Source organism: Chionomys nivalis, chromosome 7, assembly GCF_950005125.1.
Source record: "Chionomys nivalis chromosome 7, mChiNiv1.1, whole genome shotgun sequence".
In the NCBI taxonomy this organism is placed as follows: Eukaryota; Metazoa; Chordata; class Mammalia; order Rodentia; family Cricetidae; genus Chionomys; species Chionomys nivalis.
In genome coordinates this window covers 83,212,202-83,235,841 of record NC_080092.1, presented here as the reverse complement: position 1 = coordinate 83,235,841, position 23,640 = coordinate 83,212,202, and the positions used below count along the sequence as shown (strand labels likewise).

The following is a 23,640-nucleotide window of genomic DNA, read 5'->3' as shown; positions in this document are numbered from 1 at the left end:
ACGTGCTCCCACGCGCTCTTGGAGTCCTCCCGGTCACTGCTCACCGTGTTTACTTATTTAATAGTACTGTATCGAAACCATTGAGGTAGAGAAAGTGTTAAGTCTCATCACCGATTCTGCAGAACCCAGGCCTGTCACAGCAGGTGCTTAGTAAATACTTGTTGAGGGAATGAATAAACCATCTTATCTGAGAATGGCAGGGAACTGCTCTGAACAGCTAAAATACAAAACAGCCAGCCGCAGCTTCTGTGCGGCTACACCCCCACACAGGCACCTGCCATGACCACATTTTTTTATAATTTATTTTATTTTATGTGCATCGGTGCTTTGTCTGCATGTATGTAAGGGTGCCAGAACTGGAGTTACAGACAGTTGTGAGTTGCCTGTAGCACGATTAATAAAAACCCAGAGACAGATATTGGAGTTCAATCTGAAGGTCAGAAAAGCAAGACAACCATTGGCTCTGACCTCTACCTCAGTCCAAAATGGGGATTCTGCCTCCAGGAATCTCAGAATGAAACTGAGATTGAAACCTGTCTCCTCCTGTCTTGTATTCTTCCTCTCTAGGGCTGGGATTAAAGGCGTGCTCCACTACTGCCTGGTTTCTATGGCTAACTACTGTAGCTACTGGAATTAAAGGTGTGTGTCATTCTTGCCTGGTCTGTTTTACTCTCTGATCTTTAGACAAGGTTTATTTATTAAAATACAAATGAAGTATTATTAAATTTCCCCTTTTGTCTAAAATAAAAAAGACTATAACTAATATAAAAACTATAAACAATAAGTACAATGACTATATACAATATATACAGGCAATAAATACATCAACAATGCCTAGCCCATTTGCATTTGACAAATTCCGAGAAAATACTCCATATCTATCCTATCTTGGTGAGTCCAAAATCTTGTATGTAATTTGCTTTCTATTATAGCTTGCTTTCTGCGTCTGTTAAACAAGTAAAACTATAACTATCTAGTCTTCGACTCCCTCAGAGACCTAAGAAGGAAATAATATTAACTGAGTAAGCAGGAAGTGCAAGCAAGCTACTTCCAAAAAATGTGAGAAACAGCTGGCTGCCTGGACAGTCATGCAAAGTACCTCTGCAATGATGGGGCATCTGTCTTTAGCCTACAGGCCTAGCATATCTGACAGAGTATTCTGGGAAGCAAGGCAGAGTCAGTCACCAGCCAGACGCAGAAGAAGCAAGTTGAGAATGCCTTCCTGAAAAAGGTACCACGTCACGTGGTTAAACATACGCAAGAAGTATGGGTTAATATAAGTTGTAAGAGCTACTTAATAACAAGCCTGAGCTAATAGGCCAAACATTTTATAATTAATATAAGTCTCTGTGGTTTCTTTGGAATTGAACGGCTGCAGGACCTGGCAGGACAGAAACTTCTGTCTACAGCTGTCATGTAGGTGCTGGGAATTGAACCCGGGTCCTCTGGAAGATCATTCAGTGCTCTTAACCTCTGAGCCATCTCACCAGCCCCGTGACCACATTTTAAAGATGAGCTTTGAGAGACAACAGTCTTGGATGGCTTGCCTACTCCAGACCAGATGAGTAGAAGGCTAGGTGCAGATGGGAAAACACCTACCTTGTAGACTTAACTCAGCCAGGCACAGCAGGTAGTCACCTCCCCACGCCACTGAGGCTCCCAAGAGTTCTAGCTCAGCTCTTAAGAACTGGAGCTAATCTGGTGAGCTGGCAGTGCCTGGGAGAGCTGGCAGGCCTAGTCTCCTCTCTGTCCGTCCTCTTAGCTTCCCACTCTCATCTCCTCTTAGTAATACACTCTCAGTAAAGCTCACTACGGAGCCGGATTCCAGGAAGTCCAGGTTGAGCAGGCTCCTGACAGCATTCATTCTCAATTCCTTTTTGCATCTTAAAGGTCCCTGAGCCAGAGCTCAGCCCCGTGACCTTCCAGGCAGGATCCTGGCTACACTTTCTGCAAGGTTCCCCCTCCTCGCCATATACTTCTCCCTTCTTGGGCCTTCTGAAAATCCTAGAAGGGTACCAGGAGAAAGGACCTCATTGATAGCAAAAGAAGAAACTGAGAAACCGTGGCCCATTCAACTTCTCCCACCTGCCTCCATTATTAGGTGCCAAGTGCTGTAGGACACCCTTCCCTCCCCTGACCTGACCAGTGATGAAAGAAAAATGTCTAGCTGTCCTACCAAAGAGGGTTTGGAGGTATCACTGGCAAGTCACAAAGCCCAGGATAGGAGAGTGAAAAGCAAAGTGCTTCTCATCCCACCTCCATCAATCGAGGGGCTGCAGAATTTCCTAAAAGGATGAAGGATTATCTGGAAAGACTATCAAACTAAGTGTCTGAGAACAAAGAGATCGAGACGGAGCATAGGAAGATCTCACAAAGAGATTCGGGAGGGTTTTCTTAGCCTGTGGTTTGTCCTGTAGACACAGTGGTGTAAACATACATGGAAGTGCACCTTGGGGGATGGGATCCTCTTCTCTCCCTCGCTGGGCCAGCAGCACAGAAGCCTGCCTAGGCGGATGGACCGTGTCTGGGCCAGCAGCACAGAAGCCTGCCTAGGCAGATGGACGGTGTCTGCCCTCCCGCACACCGTGCCCGTCTATTGCTTTACTCACTTCTTTCTTTAGCAAAGAGCTTTAGCGCTGTGTCAGCCCGCAGTGGAGCAGCGGCTGTCCCCACGATGTGTGTGACACAATGTCTCAGCAGAGTGGGAATAAAATGCCGTATGCGCAGGAGACAGGACTAACACAAGGAAGCAGATGAGAGGCCTCAGCTCAGGGAGGAGGTCAAACCGATCTTAGCTAGGTGACTTGGAGGACAGCACCTCAGATTCCCCAGGATCACACATCTGGCAAATGCTCACTTCCCACTGCACTCCCCATCCGTATCAACAAACTGGGCTGGAGTCCCACCTCTGCCACTTTCTGGGTTAAGTAGCCGCCCCCCCTCCGCCAGGTACCTCGCTAAATTGTTCTCTGCACCTGTTCCCTCATCTATCTGTGAATGGAATATAAGAAACCTGCCTGGACTGTATGGAAAACCAAATGTATTAGCATAACAGTTCTTTCTGGGTATTTCTAGGACCCTCTGAAAGTCCCAGAACCCTTCCAAGGGCCATAAAGTCAAAACTATGCAAGACACTGAGACAGCATTTTATAGCATCATAAAAATCAAATGTAGGTATCAACCTAGCTGCCTTTGAGTATGTTCATGAAGGAGATTTAGGAAATGTAAAACGTGCCATTCTTTTTACTATTCTCTCTCTCTCTTTTTTTTTTTTTTTTTGGTAAAATAAAATTAAGTGGGTCAGAGAGGTGGCTCAGTAGTGAAGAGCACTGGCTGCTCTTCCAGAGGACCCGGGTTCAACTCCTAGCACCCACATAGCATCTCACAACCATCTATAACTCCAGTTCCAGGGGAGCTAATGTCCTTTTCTGGTCTCCTTGGGCACTGCATACGCATAGTGCATAGGATGAGATAAAATTCATTCACATAATCTAAAAATAAATAAATCTTTACTGCTATTTATAAAGGGTGTATACGGTAGTACACCCCTATAATCCTAGCACTTGAGAGGTAGAGGCAGGAGGGTCAGAAAATCAAGGCAAACTCAGCTACACAGCAAACTCAAGGCCATCCCAGGCCACAGGAGACCCTGTCACAAAGATTTTCCTGGAGAACCAATTACTAAATATTTACTTTCCTAACACCAGATAAAAATCAACATAAACAAAAGGTCTGGTCGTGGGGGGTCTTCAACAATTTCCTTACAAACTAGCAGGTCTGAGAGCCACTGAATCAACATTTAGAAAATGTTCCCGCCAGTGCCAGACGGCTGGTAGGTCGGTCCTTGGTCGCTGTGGGCTGTTAGTCACCAGTTTTGTCTGCTCAAAGGCTTGGATTTGCTGGGCGTGGTGTGCGTGCCAATAATGCCTGCGCTTGGAAGATGGAGACAGGAGGTAAATAGTCATATACATAAAACATAACCACTCATAGACATAAGATGCTAAAATAAAAACAAATCTTGAAAAAGCAAAAGGAAACTGGGCGGTGGTGGAGCACGCCTTTAATCCCAGCACTCGGGAGGCAGAGGCAGGTGGATCTCTGTGAGTTTGAGGCCAGCCTGGTCTACAGAGCAAGTTTCAGGACAGCCGGGACTGTTGCACAGAGAAAACTTATCTCAAAAAAACAAAAAACAAACAAACAAAAGGAAGTCTAAGAAGTAAGGCATAGTGCACATGCCTGTAATCCCAACACTCAGTGGGGGCAGAGGACCGGAAGTTCACAGCCAGTCCGGGCTACATGAGACTTTATCCCAAGTATCAAACACAGCAACAACAAAGGATGAGGTACGCTGCACTGGTAGAGTACGTGCCTAGCAAGTGCAGAGGCCCAGGTGCAACCTTTAGCCTCACCACCAAAAGGGAAAGGAGGTTAGCAGGAGTCAGAGGGAGGAACAAGAGATGGAGTGGTACCGGAGGGAGTCTTTCTTGATGTAGGATGGAAACCGTGAACCCCTGCTAGGAATGTATCTCCCCTGTGAGTACAGCTCCATGACTAAGCACTGCATCTCCTGGCTCTGCCCTCCGGTGTCCAGAGCTCACCTGATGCACAGCAGGCACTCAGTAAATATCTGTTGATTGCATGGATTAATTAATATGCAAAATGAAAGAGGTGCAGGTTCGCTGAAGCAGTTCTTACACCAGGAGATGCACGGACTTAGGTAAGTCTGTTAAGGGGGAACCAAATAAATCCCATTCCAGTCACACAACGGAAGAGGATGCAGATTGTGACAGTTGCGTGTGTGTGCAGAACTCACTGATGTTAGTGAAATGAGCACAGTATAGATTAGAGCAGCTGGGTAAAAGTGAGTGCACTTCCAATAATTTATATTTTTGCATTTTATTTATTTTGTGTTTGTGTGTTGGCTTGGGCATGGGTGTCAGAAGACAACTTTTGGGAGTCCATTGTCTCCTTCCACCATGTGGGCTCCAGTGATTGAACTCAGGTGGTCAGGCTACATGGCAGGTATTTTTAGCCACCAACCCATCTCGACAGCCCCACCTTCATTAAATTTTAAAAAGTGCTTATGAAGGTCTGACAAGATAGCTGGGTGGGTAAGGTGGTTGCTTGTAAGCCTGACGATCTGAGTTTGATCCCCAGGAGGGAACAAACTCTCAACACTTGTCTTCTGACATATGATATGGCAGGTCGTACACATACACAATAAGTAAATGTAACAGGGGCTTATCAATGCATGTCGTATGTTTGTAGATTTATAAAATATATTGGGGAAAATGAAAGAATCAGGTAAAAATGGCCTCTTCAACAGAGGACACCAGGGACCAGGGGTGGAAGAAACAAGTTTGTTCTTCTTCTGCAATGTGCAGTCACACCCACTGTTTAATAGACAAGAAACACCAAGGATAATACTAAAAAAAGAGAAAAAGAAAAACAAGAATTGGAAAGAGAATTAGCTTTGCATGAGTCCAATGTGATTTAGATCTGTGGCCTGCTGCATACCATCTAGTGTACCACAAGGGGAACCCTGTGCCCCTCTGATGGGAAAGACCTGTCAGCGTGTCGCTGGGTACTGGAAATACTCTTGTCCCCACAGACTAGTGTCTGCGCTGAGTTCTGAATCCGAACACCTGGATTTCCCCTCCATCTAATTGAGCATCCTCTATCTTATCTGAGTAAAACATATCTTGTTCCCAATCAGCCCTTAGCAGAGTCACGCAATCTCTGACTGGCATTCCTGGTATGTGCTGCAGCCCATTTTAAGTCATCCATCCCTTTCCGCAGCTGTCTTAGGGGAGGTTCCCTTCTCAGGAATCAGGAGTAACACTGTCAGTGCACCCAGGCTATAGACCTGGCTGTCCTTTGTCTCCCTGTGACCCTTTAATCCTAAGATGCACGTACTGAAGGACATATTAAGCAAGGGTTTTGCCTCAGCGTCCTTTCTGCCCATGCCTACTGGGATGGGGTTCTCAAATTGGCTAAATCCTAGAAATCTCACGGTGTGTGCCAATAATGAGTATCGCAGAATCTCAACTCCAGGGGATTAATCATACAGTCAGGAGCTGAGGATAAGAAATACCAAGGAGGTGAGCATCCCTGATTGCATAACAGTCCTGTGAGGTTGCTGGACACTCGGGGGCCTTGGGACTTTCTACTCTGTAACCACAGAAGTAGAGTTTTGTCTATTGTTGTATGTGGTGTGTACATGTGTGTTCATGTGTGCTTCTCTGGTGTGAGAAGTCCTTCTGTCTATGTGTTGCTTTTATTGATTAATGAATAAAGAAGCTGCTTTCGGCCAATGGCTTAACAGAACATAGGCAGGCTGGAAGAGAGATACAGAAAGAGAGTAGGCGCAGTCAAGAGACGCCATGGAGCTGCCAGAGGAGAAAGATTAAGCTGACAGCTGGAACCTTGCCAGTAGGCCATGAGCCTCGTGGTAAAATATAAAATAATAGAAATGGGTTGATTTCAGAGATAATAGTGTGGTAGAAATATGCATAAGCTAATAGGTCAAACAGTATTGCAAATAATATAGATTCTGAGTGATTATTTTGGTTCTGGTCAGCAGGGAACAAACAAGCAGCCTCCCACAACTCTGTGTGCGTGTTTGTGTGTGTGTGTGTGTGTGTGTGTGTGTGTGTGTGTAGAGAGAGAGAGAGAGCTGAGAGGCAGGTATATTTCTCTATTGCTTCTCACCTTACATCTTGAGACACGATCTCTCCTTGAACCCAGAGCTCACTGATTTAGCTAGATTACCTGGCCAGCAAGCCCGTGGGATCCACCTGCCTCTACCTTCTCAGCACTGGGAATACAGACAAGTCCCACCATGCCCAGAATTTAACGTGAGTGCTGGAAACCTGAACTCAGGTTCTCATGTTTATGTGGCAAGAATTTTTCCAGCTGAGTCATCTGGCCCTGTTGTTTGGTTTTACACTTACATCATAATTACATCTATATGTGTGTCTATGTGAGGGTGTATACACATACATGTAGGCCCCCGTGGAGGCCAGAAGAGGGCATTTGATCCCCTGGATCTGGAGTTGCAGGTGACCCCCTGGATCTGGGGTTGTGGGTGACTGCTAGCCATCTGACATGGATGCTGGAAACTTAACCCTCCAGAACAATAGAGAATATTCTTAACCACATCATTTCTCTTGCCTTGTGTTGCTGTTTTTATAAACAAGGACTTATGTAGCTGATGCTGGCCTTGAACTTGCTATGTAACCAAGAATGACCTTAAACTTCTGATCATCCTGCCTTTTCCTCCTGAGTATGAAGATTACTGCCACATATCACCACATCTAATCCATCTGGGCTGGGGGATTGAACCTAGCTTCCTCTAACCCTCAGTTGGAGGATTTTTACCCTTAAGATGACTTTTATTCCTATGCTTCCATGCTGCCTACACCCTAGAAAGAAGAAAGAGAGTAGGGCAAAGGACAAAAGACAAAAGGATACATGCTAGCTGAGTTGGCTCCTACAACCAATCCAAAGACTTCCTTCACCTATCTCCCTAGCTAGGACTGGGTAACATAGTCATCCTGGCTGCAAGGGAGGCAAGGAAGCATTCAAACCAAATAAGTCACCACTATAATTAAATAAGAGTTCTGCTCATACACGAAGGAGAGAGTGGGAACCTCTCGAGCAAATGACGCTTTAAGCTAACACTATATTAAGCTGGAACTTAATCAGCAGGCAGTGGGAAGCCGCTAACATTTTTGAGTAAGAGAGATCAGCACATAGCCCGTCACAGTGGTGCACCCTTTAATCTCAGCTCTAGGGAGATAGAAGGAGGTAGATCTCTGTATGTTCAAGGCCAGCCTGGTCTGCATATCAAGTTCCAGAACAGCCAGAGCTATATTACTGAAAGCCTGTCTCAAACATAAAAAAACATAAACAAACAAAAGAAAAAAGAAAAGATTGACACAGAAAAGGAAGCAGGAGAAAAGGAAGAGAGAAGAGAGACAAAGGGAAGTTCCAAACACAAAGGGAACTGCTTGACAAACAAGTCAGTGTGGCTTGGCACGAAAAGAGGCAATGGAGATGGGGGGGGGGCACTGGCAGTGATGTCATTAACATAGAGCAAAGTAGAGCTGAAGCCGCCAGTGGCCAGAGAGCTAGAGGACAAAAGCGTTCTCTGGGTCAGCGGCAATTCTAGTTTGGAGCTCAGGATGAAAGTCGCTCCTGAAGGTATCAATTTAGAAATCAACATCAAAGAGAAGACAACAGAAGAGGCAAAGGAACTGAAACGATGCATCCAAAGCCAACAGAATCCTCTGCAGAATCTTCTCCCCAATGGCTCATGGTCCCAGCATCCTAGATGTGCCCTTCATCCTTCCCTGTTCACATGGCCCCAGCATCCTAGATGTGCCCCTCCATCCCTGTTCATATTCCACTCTCCATAGTTTCTCAGTACTGACTCTCTCTATCAGGAAGCCTTCTTTGATCTGTCCTATATGACCTTCCTTCACCCAGCAGCTCCTCCGTCCTTGACCTTGTACTGCTAATCCCCCCATGAATGGCAGCATCGTGGTCTCACTTGTCACCATCACCAAGGACTTAGTCAAGGGCCGGTTGTATGCTATGTGCTCAATTAATGTTTGCTGAATGATTTAGTGAAGCCAGGAATTGACGAGAACAAGGGAAAGAATGTGGAAAAGCTAGGGGTTTGGAACGAAAACTTGGGGAGTGTTCCCATGGTAGAATGTGCTTAGCATTCATGAAGCCCTGAGCCCAAAACACACCAGAGACCAGAAGTTCAAGAGCATCTTTAGCCTTGAATACAGAGACCCTGTCTTTAAAAAGAATAAGAATGAGGTGGTTGTGGTGGCACATACTGTTAATCCCAGCACCTGGGAGGTAGAGGCAGGTGGATCTCTGTGAGTTCGAGGCCAGCCTGGTCTACAGAGTGAGACCCTGTCTCAAAAGAAGGAAGGCGAGAGGAGGAAACAGACATAAAACATAAAAGAACTGGCCCCAAATGTCATGTTTGTCAGGAGTTTGTCCCCTTTGACTCTCTCTTTTAGATCACACTTAGTCCTTTAGGACAGTCTCTCCCTCTGAGAGGTTACCCACACACCTAGGCTGTGTGCCTTACCGTCCAGCCCTCACTCTCTCTGAGGCTAAGCCCTATAAACTCACATGCCAGCCAGAGGCTCTGGTAGGAAACTAGAAAGTGGAAGACAAGGAAAATCTAGGCTTTCTGTCCATCCTGAGTGGGAGCTGTGGAAGTGGGTGTGTCTGCCATGTGGTTCCCCGGCAGCTGACTGCCCTGCCCTGTCTTACCTTCCCACCAGGGGGCAGGAGTGGATTCTTGGTCACTGTCATCTTCTGTCGGCCTTTGCCATTCTTTCATCTCCTGTGTAACTTATTCCTCCATGAAATACTGTTTGAGCTTAGAATGGGTCTGCTTGCCTGGTACAGTAGGCTCCATCCTTCCATCATCGTCCACCCAATACCCAGGATGACTCAAGTCCTCATCTGAAGTGACTTAGATCAGGGACCAGTATAGAGGCTCAGTGCCCATCTCCCAGGCTGACCTATGGGTGCTCAGCACACCACACTGTGCAGCAGAGGGAGACGGGAATTGAGACGAGGGCACTGAACAGGAGCTGAGTTAGTGTGTGATCACAGAGAGAAGTGGAAGAGGGCAGAAATTGTATTGCAAGGAGAACATACAAATGGAAGACACTGGAAAACAGTGTACAGGAAAGCTAGGATGGGAAGGTGCTGTTTGGTTGGTTGGGAGCTTGGTCGCATTCGTGGGATGAAAGGAGGAGGCTAAAGGAGCAAACTGTTTTATGCAGGAGATGCTGGGGCCTTGACTGTTCACATGAGCATTAAAGCCACCAGAAGGGTCAGAGACGGTACGGATTTATTTATTTATTTATTTATTTATTTATTTATTTATTTATTTTGAGACAGGATCTGGCCCTGAACTTCCTATATAGCCAAGGATGACCTTGAACTTGTGATCTTCTTATCTCTATTTTCTGAGTGCTAGGGTCGCAGGCCGTGCTGTCATTCCTGGTTTCTGTGGTGCTGGTGCTGAGGGCTGAACCCAGGGCTCCATGTCTGCTAGGCAAACATGCTAACGGTCAAGCCACGCCTTTAGGGGCTGTGGATGCTGAGGGAGGGAGGAGAGTTAGAAGGGAAAAACCAATCAGGAACTGAGAAGAAAACCAGTCAAGCCAGGAATCCCTTCGATGGGATCAGGGAGGGGGTCTCAGGCAGGTATGTTCAGGCCTGCTTTTGGTAAGGTTATCTTTGTCCAGTGCCCATCAGAGACCCCCCATTTATACAGTTCCATCCTTGGCCAAGACTCAAACCTCTTCTCCCTCTCATCTTAAACCTTCTCTTTCCCACCAGTTCTGTAGTTTATGGCATGTGTCCCTTCCATCACCCCAGGATATGATAAGATGGGCCAGCAGGCAGAGGTTAGCAGGAGGAAAGGGGCAGTGTGCCGGGAAACGTGGAACAACTAGTTTGGATTGGGGGTGTGCTCAGGTGTAAACAGTCCCACTATAAGGTACCAACATGAGGTCACAGTCGGGAGAAGAGGGACTGTAGCTATGTCTCTGTTTCCTCCACTGCTTTCCCATCCCCCACCTAGATGTCTGAACTGAAGGCAGAGAATGGGATTGGTCCAGACTAGGGACCAGCAATAACATCATGGCTGCAGCGCAGGCAAGTCCCTAGTGGGAGGAAGAATGCCTTCTCCTTCTGGAATGTCTGACCCTAGGCCTAGGTCCTCTCTCAAGTCATCCTCACGCCGGCCCTCACCTGAACTCGTGTTCACAGGAATGTGTGCCCAAGACCCATGGGAACCAGGTGATTTGCCTAACACCTTCTCACTAGACATGGCCTCCTATTGTAAATGTACTAAGGCCAGAAGACAGTTTTCCTTCTCGAAGGCAAACAGGAAAGGACAAATGACCCAAAGACAGTATTGTCTCACCACTACATCGATTCCACAGAACCGATGGGGTACTTGCTCCTCGAGTCCCAAAGTCTCTGGGGAGTCCTGCCTGCAGGGGGTGTGGATCCTGGGTCTGCTGGTGCAACAAAGTGACCCTGGGCAAGGCACTTCTCTCCAGACTTCAGTTTGTTCAGCCACGGGATGAGGACAGCAATAACACGACAGGGATTCTCAAGTAGGGACAACTGCTTCTCATGGGTCAACAACATCCAGAGTCCTTTCTATTGTCACAGAAGGTGCGGGAGGGGAGCGTGTTCTCCTAACCTAGCAGACTCTGTCAGGAATGCTCTTAAGCATCCTACAATGACAAGGTGACAGGGCTGCCTGATGGGTGACAGTGAATTGGCCAATACAAAATGTCAAGACTGAGGTTATCCGGTGAGCTTATGCACACCACACGCTTAGTGTCCGGTTCACATTCTTTCGTCTGTGGGTTGACTGAGGACAGAGTCTTACGTAGCCCAGGCTGGCCTCAAACACGCTCTGTAGGTGAAGATGGCACTGAACTCCTAATCCTCCTGCTTCCCATCTCAAGTCATACGCCACTACACCTAGCTGGCTTATGTCCTTAACTTCTTAAAAGCCAGAGGCTGAACAAGTGAGAGCCAAGCGTCATGACAGACATGTAAAAATGCTATGATGCAATCCGTTCCTTTGCATGCTGACTTTAAGAATTACTTTTTAAAAAGAGAAACGTAAACAAACACAAAACAGAGGCGCTGGGACTAGTAGCACATGCTTGTAATCTCTGTCCTAGGGAGGTGTAAGCGTGAGAAGAGCGCACAGGTCTGTGGTCTCGGTACTGGGGGGGAGAAAGCATGAAGGCCCAGGCTGGCCGGGGCTAAATACGGAGTTATCAGCCACAGAGGCCTTACCTAGGGGAAAAGAGAAAGAAAAAGGATCAGGAATGGAGCTCCATGGTAGAGTACTTGCCTAGGGTATGCAAGGCCCTCGGTTTGGACCCAAAATAGATCTGCTGTGCTCTCGGCCTGGCATAGTCTAACCCTTGTGTTTCCAAACCTGAAATAGATGGGATGTAAAACCCCGCGTACAGAGAACCCAGCACTGCCCCAGGTGTGAGTCGCCCTGTAAATGTCAATTATTTTATTTAAAGCCGAGCTGAAGCCGCACAAGTGACTCAGGGCTAGAAGCCTGGCCAGGCCACTATGACTTACTAGACCAGGAGGAAGTCCGTTCTGCCCCAAGTCTCTCCTAGGACGGTGGCTATTTCGAGATTCAGAGACACCCCAGGGGCCACTGCGAGAGGGGAGAGGGGCATTTGCATCTCACCTCACATACTGTGGGAAGAGACAGGGGAAAAGCAGCTGCAGTCGAGATGCCCTGCTTTTCCCCGGTGCTCTCCTTGCTAGGTTTGTTCTCGCCTGTGCAAGGTGACCTCCTGCAGATCTTCTAGTCAACGGTTTACTTCTCACCGTAGGGTTAAAGACCCAATCACCTCGACGGAATAGGAGATGCATGGAAGGGAACCAGGACCGCAGAGGGGTCGAGAAGAACTAGTAGAGCCCAGAAACACTGGCCGTCCTAAAGAAGGAAGGGTGAGAGGGAGATGGCAAAAGTGAGCCAGCCCTGCAGGGAGCGACTGCAGAATCTGGGCCCGCTGCCCACATCTTTCCTGAGAAGTGCTTTGCCCAGAGGCAAGCAGGTGGTGGGAGGGAAAAGACAGACACCCAAGACCTGATACCAACCTGTACATCTGCCCAGCTCTGCCTCTCTTCTGAGTCACTGAACTGCCAAACCTCGGGGATGACAGGAGCTTCTCAGAAGCCCCCCGGTCCAGCTGTTTTCTTGCCTTACCACCTCTCTCAGCTGCTCCCTGGAAGAGCCCAGTATGTCCCAGAGACTGTCTTGACTCTGTGGAAGCCACAGCCTGACATGTTTCTAGGAGCCATGCTTGCCATGGTCGAGAATAAGACAGCATGGGCTAGGGCCGTGAGCAATTGCAGGCCTTGCTCTAACGTATTTTTGGCCGGAGGGTGGGGGAAACTCTTGGGTTGTAGGCTGTTTGTTTTTGTTTTCAAACCGAAGTCTGGCTATGCAGCCCAGACTGGCCTCAAACCTGTCATCCTCCTGCCTCAGTCTCCGGAATGCAGACCAGATTGTGGGATTTCCACACAGTCTAAATGAATAGCCTTTCCTGTGTCCAACAACAGATGTCTGCTTGGACATATCTCCAGAAAGCAGAGAGGTCTGCAAAGTGGTCACAAGCAGACAGTGGCCTGGCCCTGGCTCAAATCTTTCCAGACAAGAGGTTCCTTTTTTCCCAAGGCAGTCTTGGATGGGGCTGCCCACTCCCACCAACAGCCAGTCCCTGCATCTGCAGTGAGAACTCCTAGCGGAGACCCTACGGCCCCAACACATCTTTCACTCTGGAAACTAAAAAAAAAAAAAAAAAAAAAAAAAAAAAAAAAAAAAAAGTGATTCCTTATTACCACTAAATAGAAGCTTGCTGTACAGTAGAAAGTTCAATAGTGAAGCTAAAAAAGAAAAAAAAAATCCATACATTCCCTACACTTCCTCTTGCCCCCATCAAAAGGGCACTGTGGACACCGTTTCAAACACCAGGTCTTTCTGGCTTTGTAGTCTAGGTTGGATCCTGTGCGTAGCATTCACACCACACAGCTTCCCCTGGGGTGGAAAGAGATTGAACCGCACATCTGCACGCTCCTGTGTTTCAACACTAGACCTTTGGTCCCCCGCGCTTCTCGAAGGCAGGCACGGTAACTTCATCGTCGGACACCTTACAGCACCAGGCACACACTAAGGGTTCCATAAATGTCTTTCTAGCTCCACCAGGATCCCAGAAAACAAGCACACCGTCAAAGATGAATTCAAGACCTTGGAGGGAGAGCGCCCTGCCATCTCCAAGGTAACCAAAGCCGAAGCCGGGAATGCCCACGCATGCGTACAGTCGCCCTTCCTTCCCGTAACCTCAAAAAGAATGCAACCCGTAAAAAGATTTGCCAGAAGCCGAGAGCGCATGTGTGTGGTTCCACCAACATCCAGGCCTCCTCCGCCTACTGCCCGCCCGTCCACCCAGCCGTCGCCTCTAGAAACCCTGGCCGGAAACAGTGTCCATTTTGGGAAAGACCGCGCTGGCCAATCGCTGCTAGGGAGTGGGGTGCAGACCGGAGGGTAGGAGACGCCTTATTGGCTTACATGTGGGTGTAGGAGGGATCAAGGGTCGCGGTGCGGCCAAAGAAAGGAGGCGGGAAGCTCGCAAAGTTGCAGCCACGGGGAGAGGCGTGGCCCGGGGCGGGGCTAGACTGGGGGCGTGGCCTGGGAGGGGCAGCTGGGCCCCCCGAGCGATCGCTGGTCGGCGAAGCGCCACATTCGCTTGGTTGAGGAGAACGGCGCTCAGCCGGTAGGTGACTGGGCATAGCCCCGAGACCTAAAACGGGGCGCTGAGGGCTTGAGCGGGCGGGGACGGGGCGCTTCTCAGGCCGGGGCCGGGTTGCGGCCTTGCTCTCCGCGAGGGCTGGCTGAGATGGGTGGCCGGGTGTCTGCGGTCTAACCAGCTCGCACGCGCCGCGCCACCAGCGCCACGCTCGCAACGCTGTGCTCGCCCGGAGCTTCCAGGCCGCGCACCCACGGGTCACACGCTCGCCCGGATCGCGCGCGGGGACTGCCTTCCTCCCCTTCCCCCACATTCGTGCCATCGAGTTCAGCCGCCCCACTACCAGACCCTGCTCCTAGGTGCCCCCTTGAGAGAAGGAGAATGCTCTGCCTTTCCTTGTGAAGTGCTTGGGGTCACTTGTGCTGGGAGAAGGAGCCGAGACTGCCCTAGCTACTCGGCGGGGCACTGCTAGTCGCCCACAGTATCGCTCCTCTTCGATGATCCTGACCCTTCTGTGTGATTCTATGTTCTACTCGGGACTTTTGGTGTCTGTTTATATGTACTAGTCCCATCTTGGAAGCTCACCGTAGTAGCTCTGGCAGCTTGCAGCCACCTGTCACCAAGTAAAAAGAAACATTTGTCAGAGGCAGAGATTCCCACCTGCTTCGGAGCCTCTTCCGTGTTTATTAGCTTCAGAAAAGGTCTCTCTCTCCCCCCGTGCTCATTAACTTCAAAATAAGTTTTTTCCCCTTAAGTTGAGATTAAAAGATGGCTGTCAGCAATAAAGGATGAATAGTGGTGTCCATGGATTGTAAAGGAGAGGCTGAGTGAAGAAAGGTTTCAAAAATCAGTGTATTAATGGCAGGGGTTTTGTTGTTGTTGTTGTTAATTGGAGACAGTGAACACTAGTGACTTGATTAAGGTCTCTAAAAGTGAAGGAAACTAAATGATGAACGTGGCACCAAGTCGAGTGAACTTTGGAACACTGGCACTATGGCTAGAAACATGGGCTTTCTGAAAGATTGGGAATCCTGACATCAGCCATGCAGGGGTTTGCTGAGTGCCTTTCCCCTGACAGTGGTAGGTGTGGTAAGATGGATGGAGTAATATCCAGTTAAGTGGAGTACCTGAACCAGGTTTGGGTCGTGAAGGCGCACATACCTTGTCTGAGGCCTCAAAGCCATGACTGAGGATGAGTTCTCAGGTCTCTGAATTCAGACTGCATAAGGTAACTAGATAGATAAAGAGGGGGAGATCTGGGGTAATATTTTTTTCTCTTAACATGAAAGGTTGCTTTGAAGGTTGTTGTCTTGCTTATGATGTATGTGGATTTTCTCTTGTATCTGAAGTGATGTCAAAGGCAATTCCTTTGGATGGATGCCAGCTTTCTGAGTTTTTTTTTTTTAATGCCTTTAAGACATCTTGAAAACTAGGCATGATGGCACACATCTGTAATCCCATCACTTGGGAGGCTAAGGCAGGAGGATTACTGCGACTTGGGAGGCAGTGAGGACTTCATAGCAAGATCTTGTCTCAGAACACCGGAAAGAAAAAAAAGAAGACATCCTGATTTATTTGGAAGAGGGTGGTGAATTTCTCAGAAGATCTCATAATAATAGTTAATATGTCTGACTTTAGAAATAAGTACCCAGCTGTACATGCCCAGAAATATATCCCAGCAGTCTGTGTAATTAAACAGTACCAAGTGGTCATTTTCTGATTGTTCCTGGGTAGAAGGAGCCGTTCTGAGGTAGGGTTTTGTTGGTTTGTTTGTTTGTTGCCTCTGGTAACTGTTAGAGTTTGTGTGATTGGCACCACAGAGACCCTGGCAAATGAACTCTCGTCTATTAAACAAAAACGTCTGGTTTTGCCGTTCAGCCTCGGCAGATAGAGGTTTGGTTCCTCATTTTGGTTCTCCTGATGAACACTGATTCCTTTGTGATCAGATCGGAGTGTTTGTTTGAGAGAGGACAGGACTCACCCTGACTGGCCCCCACCCCCCACCCCGGGCAACTGCCAGAAGGGTTTTCTGTGAAGGAGAGGGTTCATCATTAGCTAGAGGCTGGAAGGAGACTGGAGGGGTGTACCATAGATAAAAACATAAATCTGGGCTTGTTGGTTTAGGCCATTGTGCCCCTCTTTGGAGTTTTATGTTGTCCCCTTGGCCTCTGAAGTCACTTTTAGGTTCTTTTTTTTTTTCTCTCTCTCTCTCATCTCCGTGGACAGAACATGGACTTCTCCCAACATCAGCTTCTGCCGTGGAAAGAGCTCACAGGTTCATCCTGGGTGGCTTGACAGATGTTTTTTTCTGGGAAGAAATAAGGAATCTGAACCAAATTCAGTCTAAGTGAAAGGTCAGCCTGCTTCCCATGCAGGCAGCAGACATTTCCACCGATGGCTTCCATCATCTCAGTGCTTTTTTTTTTCCTGGCGAAAGGTTAAAATGCAACTAAAATTCTGCTTTCGTGATTAATAAGTCACTACCGCAGTTGTGTGTGATGCTTCCTGTTTGCCCCCATTTTAGTTTTTCAGTTAAACTGGAGGCATCTAGGCACTCTGGGCACTTTTGATGGCACCAGCGTGAAGTGGGTGTGGAGCGGGGCGGTTTGGAGAGTGGATTTGAGGAGCTATAAGGATAAGTCAGCCCTCTGCACACCAGGATCCCGAATAAGGGAAAGGAATGGAGGCGAGTGTCTTCACGGGTCGGGTGAGGGTAGGGTGAGCATTTCAAGCGTGAGCATCCGGGTAGAGTGAGCACTTCAAGTGTGAGCACCCTGCATTCACTTGGGGGTGCCGACTGCAGGACTGACGGCTGTGGGGCAGAGCGGGAAGACTGGGTGGAAGGTGGGCAGCATAGGAAGGCGGGCGCATAGGCAGTTCTGTGCAGGGCATTGAGGTAGGGGCCTGCATTCTGAGCTTCTCTAAACTGCCTGAGTGACAGGACTAAGGATGTTTTCCTCCAAAGCCTGTGCGTTCTTTTATTCATGCTTAAATTGAGGCTCCCTTCGCCTCTTGCTGACTTAGAGTCTTTCTTCTTGAACTCCCTGGTAGAAATCCTTTGGAATTATGTGCATAGGGAATAATTTGGTAGACAGCCTTTATATATATACACAGTATAGGGTAAAGATCTTTAAAATGAGTACTAAGTAAAACAGACACTAATCCTTAGGAATTTGGTGTCGTGACTAGAATCTAAACTGACTTTTCTTGACATACACTTCATCATTTTAGGATACTCGTATAAGTGAGTGATAAGTCGCTCTCCTCAGAAAGTCAATTTTGAACATAATTAAACCAGGGCTTCAGCCATCATAACGGTTTTTAATTGTTATCACTGTTTACTGACTGTTGATACTGGTCATTATGAAAACTGTACCTATGCTCGGTTTCCAGATGTAGAAACTAAGGCAGAAGGCGCAAGCGGTCTGCGCAGTGGGAGAGCCTGTCATAGTGCCACCACATCTGTGTGGCAGTTTATGTTGTCAGACAGACCTGAGTCAGGGCCTGGTCTGCCTGTGTCTGTCTGTCTGTGTACCCTCGAGCATGGAGTGCCTCATCTCAAATGGGATCAGAAATGTTCATGGGCTTTGAGCATACAAGAGGAGCGTATGCTGGGCTGCGCACAGTGGCTGTCACTGCTGGTGGTGGTTGTCGTGGTCGCTGTGACAGTAGTCGTAGCAGCCGATTGCTACCTTGTAAGATCTGACTTCTCTAAGCCAATATGAAGGAAAACTGGGGTGTCTGACAGATCACTTGTTGTTTTCAGCCAGCCTGGATGGGTGAGGTGTCAAGTTTTCCCACACATTGTTATATATAATCATTGTGTGTGCACACATGTGTATCACAGCGATCAGAGGACAGTATGCAGGAGTCACTTCTCTCCTTCCTCCGTGTGGCTCCAGAGAGCAAACTCAGGTCTTCAGGCTGGGCTGCAGGCATACTCATTCACTGAGACATCTCACTAGCCCCTGGTGCCCCAGGATTACTATACACCCTGCCCTAACTGTACTTCAGAGAAGCCCAAAAAGACTTAGGATCTGTCTGGTCAGAGTTCAAAATCCTATATAAGGTTACCTGCATGCCTCTCAGGACTCTGGTCCAAACAGAACTGGGCCTGTCCGGGAGCTCCCCGATGTCCTCCCTGTGGTTAAGTGGGTCTCAGCATTAACTTGGGGTGAGAAAGACAGCACTCATAGAATATAAACCACTGAGGGCTTGTTCTTTGTTTGGGAGACAAGGAGGCAACATTTGTTTTCTGGGGAGTATGGTTTCCATCAGCACATGGCACCCACCTCTTCTCTCTTAAAACTGTCTGATCTCTATAACCAGGTCTGGGGGCTCTGGAGCTAGAGTCAAGAATGTGCAGGTTTTGCTTCAGATACCACAGGGTTTTGGGGGGGTAGGGAATTAAATTCTTTTCTCCCTCTTAATACAAAACAAAAATGCTGGCTCCCGCCCCACTGACATTCTCTCTAAACTGCATTTGTTTTCTCTTGGGGAAGCTGTCTTGATAGGCGAAGAGTCATTTCTAAAGCGAATCTAGTTTTTAGAAAAAATAAATCACCGGATGTCAAGCCTCGTGAGGAGCTTGCTCAGATGAAAATGAAAGCTGCAGGTCCGGAGTGGCACTTGCCTTCAAGGCTGGAGGTGAAAGCAGAGCGAGCATCTGGACCTGCTCAGTCACTGGCCAGCCCCACAGCCTGCATGTGATAGGTGCCTTAGTCAGTTTTTCAAACAGCTTTTTTTTAGGTGAGGGGAGTGCTTTCTCTGGAAGGTGAGTGACTTGTGCAGGGGTGTAGGTAACAGGCCGTTTGTGCCCCTCCGCCCCCGGCCCCCGTTGCAAAGGAAGTCCTGAGCAGACCTTGTTGAAAACCCCTCTGCCAAAGATCACCTTCATTCCTGCCCAAGGGCTAGGAGCAGGGAGCGGGAAGCCAGTGGGAGGCTCCTAAAGCTTGCTGACTGACAGCCATGTCCTGGTGGGTCATATGGGCAGGGCACAGAGCCCAGGTCAGCAGTGTCACCACTCCTGAGCCCAGCCACCTTGAGGGTGGAAAATGGCTCACGTCCAGTGACAGTTCAGCGTGGCAGCAGGAGCTGGGAAATCCCTTGGCAGAGAGTTAGAGAGATACAGATTGTACTTAGAGATGAGAGATTTGGGGAGAGCCCTTTTCACCTCTGCCTTCCTTTCAGTCACCTGAGTTGGAGGCTCGCGAGAGCTCCAGCGGTTGGGAAGGAAGGCCTGTTGCTCCCTGGGCTTCAGGAAGCTTGGGGTTAGGAAACTGATCACCTTAGTCTCCATATACCAGGTCAGCGTGTGGGCCCAGAGAGAAACAGTGGGGAAAGACCTGAACCATCCTCCCCTCCCATTTTCCAGTGGTCACAGCTTCTGCTGACTCTCATTCCAGAGAGCCATCCATGATCAGAGGATCTTCAGTGTGTCCTTGACTAGTGCACTCAGTGTTAGTCCGCACGTCCAGGACCATCCACAAGATGGACTTGACAGTTCAGGGCCTCGGTAGAACTGATAATCCCTTGCAAGTGTCCCTGTCACAGAGTCCTCCTGAGTTCAGAACTCAGCACCTACCTAAAAAGTCAGGTGCAGCATTGTGTCCCTGTGATCCTAGTGCTAAGGCTCGAGAGTAAAGACAAGAGGATCCAGGGGCCTCCTGGGAGCTCATGCCAGCCAGTCTAGCCAATCAGTAAGCTCCAGTTTCAGTGAAAGAGAAAAAGGGGGAAAAAAGTGGAGAGCCATTGAGGAAACCCCTGACATGACAGTCACCCCTCTGGTGTGCACACATACATACACACATGGGGGTGGGGCAGATGTGCATTAGTATTGTACCCGCCTCTACAAAAGGTTGACTGAGGCCATCCAGCTACTTGGAGGCAGAGCTTTAGCTCTTTGCACTGTGTCTTGTTGCCGCTAGACCCAGGAGCTACCCTAGCGTAGGACTTTTATTTTGTGAAACAGCTCCCGGTTCCCCACAGGAGCGCCGCCACTCTCAGGCTCCCTGCAAGCTCTTGGGCCCTGGGAATGATGGGACCTGCGTGGCTTCTGCTCTGCTTCTAAGAAAAAGTAAACAGAAAGCTCTCTGACTTTCTCCTCTACCATCAGGTTCGTGTGGTCGAAAGGAGGCCGGGGTTGTTAAGAAAATAATGTCTCCACCTTTAAGATACTTTCATTGTCCCCAAGCAGTGTCTTACCTAAACATGGGCCTTGAGTGACAATTGATTGATGGTGAGGTTCCAAAACACTGGACACCAAGGAGCATTTGTGTCTTTCTGCTCCAAATATGTGGCGTGTTGCCCATGGCATACAGGTGGCCAGAAGAGCCTGAGTAGCCGGTGTCACCCCAGCCCGACCTGTCTGGCTCCTCTCCATGAGAGGCTTCTAAGGAAGGGCGAAGCATGATGTCATAGCTGGGTAATGGCCCATTGTATGTGCAAAGAGCTGTTCTAGCTGATCCTTCTGGTGACCCTGGCCTTTCCCTTTACTGACTAGACTCTTCCGGTTGGTATTAGGAATAGCTGGGAGACTTAGAAGGAAAGAGGAGTTTAGCTGACCCCAAATGAGGGGGTGATCGCCAGTTAAGACAATACCAGGAGTGTTCTGCCTGGGGGAGTGAATGTGGGGAACAGCTCCCCGAGCCCATAAGTTGCACCTGTTATGTCCTGTGGTTTGAGTGGCAGGAATAGCTTTGTAGACAGAAATGTAAGAGAGGGGTCTGTGCACCATCCATCCCTGTGTAGGGTGCATGTACAGGTCAGCCCAGATAGATACTATTTGGATCGCAGGGCCAGTAGGCTCGTCTTCTCAATCGGAAATAAATGGGTCACCAGCTCAGTATTTAGGGAAGAGGTTGAGAGGAGAGGTTCAGCATCTAGCTTGCAGGTTTTCCTACAGGGATCAATCAGAATACAGTCATCACCGTGCTCCGCTTCTGCAGCCACCAGACGCCGTCCCCTTGAGCTTACCTTGAGCTTATATGAGTGTGAACACACATATACCAACCCAGGCAAGCTCTCGGAGTCTATGGCCCTCATCTATTTTGTTAATTTTTTTTTAATTTTACTAATGTGTGTGTCTGTATGTATAGATGAGGGATGGGGTAATTATGCCACAGTGCACACATGGAGGTCAGAGGACAACCCTGTGAAGTTGGTTCTGTCCTTCTTCCTTGTTACCTGGATTCTAGGATCAAACTCAGGCCACAGATTTGTGTGACAAGTGCCTTTACCTGCTGAACCATCATGCTGGCCCTTTTTGCTTCCTTTTTTGTTTTATAGACAAGGTCTCACTATGCACTCCTGGCGAGCCCATAATTCACTGTATAGACCAGGCTAGCCTTGACTTTGCAGTCACCCTCCTGCCTCTGCCTCTGCCTCTTGGATGCTGGGATTACAGGCATGTGCTGCCACAACTGTCTGTTCTTTCACTCAAGTGATATTTGTAAAGAGTGTTAACTGCCAAGCTCAGTTAGGTAGAACACATCCATGTCCCACTGACGATGGTCCAACTTACAGTTTCCTGACCTTATGATGCAGAAGCAATTGGTATCCACTAGAAAATTCTCCAGATTTTTAACTTGATCTCTTTCTGGGCTGGTGTTAAGTAATACAAGACCATGGTGAGGCTGGGCACTGGCTATGGGTCACAGCTCCCTGTCGGCATCACTGTCATGAGGGAACATAGCCAATACTGCAAAGTGCTGCGTTTTTCATCTGTAATGATCAGTAAGCTATGGCATTAGGCACAGCCCACACATTTTACTCGACAGTGTTTTCATCTTATGATGGCTTTATTGGATCATACAGCATTGAGCATCTGTTGTTAAAAGCAAGTGGAACCGGGGCACTTCCGCCGAAGAACTCGCCATAGAGGGAAAGTGGGTGCCCAAGGAGACGTGCTGCAGCTTGAGCCAGTGTTGACTGTCCCACAGAGAGCTCCCCTATAGGAGGAGCCCCCCCCCCCAGCCTGCTGGTGTCTAATCTCACTCCTCCTAGAACCCTTTCCTGCTTCTCACCTTGGAAGCGGAGCTTGCTCGCACTCTGGAGTCTTCAGTATACATGTTCAAACATAATGGCCCTGGTGGTACAAAGGTGCTCCAACATACTTAAGCTCAGGAGCACACAGTGCTTGGTGCCATGTAGGCCCAAATCATGTGCAGACTGCTCAAGGCCTGGCCCATGTCAAGCCTTCTGACGACTAGGGTCAGTATGCCAAGATGGTCTGTCAGGGACATGAGAAAGGAAAACTCTTGTTTGGCTTGATCACCATCATATTTCCACTGGCCAGTCCAGCACTTGGAAAATGGTACCCACTGGATAGAGTAGATATTTGTCATCAAATGGAAGTGCAGGATGCAGATCTATATTCCTGTTAGGCCCTGTTGGTCTGAGGAAGACCAGCCATAGGCTTTCCCCAGTTTCCCTCCCTTTGCTGAAGAACCTCTTGAGAACCTACCTGTCATCTCCCACATCGCCCACTGCAGGAGAGAGCAAAGACATGACCTGTTAGTGTAAGTGGGCATGTCTGATGCATCCCTGGCACTCGTGTCTCCAGCTGATCACTCAGGATAGGTTGTCAAAGATTATGTAGGACAGCATCTAAAACTAGGTCATGGTCAGGGCTCCACAGAACAGACCATGTGTCTCCTTCAACACACCCCCATCCCCCTACTTTGGAAGTCTTCTGCAGAAAGCCACGTTGTTTGGGTTTCTTGTTTATTCTGAAGTTCCTCAAATCAGTTCCTCAATTTCAGAACCAGCCACCAGTGACTACAATGAACTCGAAGCCTCCTCCCTTACAGAGACACTGAACCTGGCTTTCTTTTATTCACTAAGGCCTGAAACCAGCCCCACCTGTAAAAATCACATATATAAACCCAGAAAGGAGGGTAATGGTTGTATTTCAGCAGGATTGGCTATGTCTAAGGGATAGCTCCTTGCTATAAATCAGTCCAAAAGATTGAGAGAGAGAGAAAGAGAGGGGAGGGGTTCATAGTTTACAACAGAATTGTTACTTATAATGATGACTTTAAGACTTGGCAAGAACCTGAAATGCATTTTGATTTATCAGAAAAACAGGATTGACACAGTGTGGTGACTCACACTTGTAATTCCACCACTCAGGATGTTGAGAAGATGATTATGAGTTCAAGGCCAGCCTGGGCTACATACCAAGACCTCATTTCAAAAAAAGCAAAAGAGGCCAGGCGGTGGTGGCGCACGCCTTTAATCCCAGCACTTGGGAGGCAGAGGCAGGTGAATCTCTGTGAGTTCGAGACCAGCC

General features: G+C 48.3%; 1 protein-coding gene across 1 annotated transcript in view; it reads left to right on the top strand.

Moving 5' to 3' along the window:
* The first annotated feature begins 14,299 nt into the window (after window positions 1-14,299).
* The window catches only part of Map3k14 (mitogen-activated protein kinase kinase kinase 14), a 47,423-nt gene continuing 38,082 nt past the window's right edge, over window positions 14,300-23,640 (top strand). The window contains exon 1 of the mRNA XM_057776697.1: window positions 14,300-14,375. The gene's annotated coding sequence lies outside the window, so the exon portion shown is untranslated. The remainder of the gene's footprint in view (window positions 14,376-23,640) is intronic.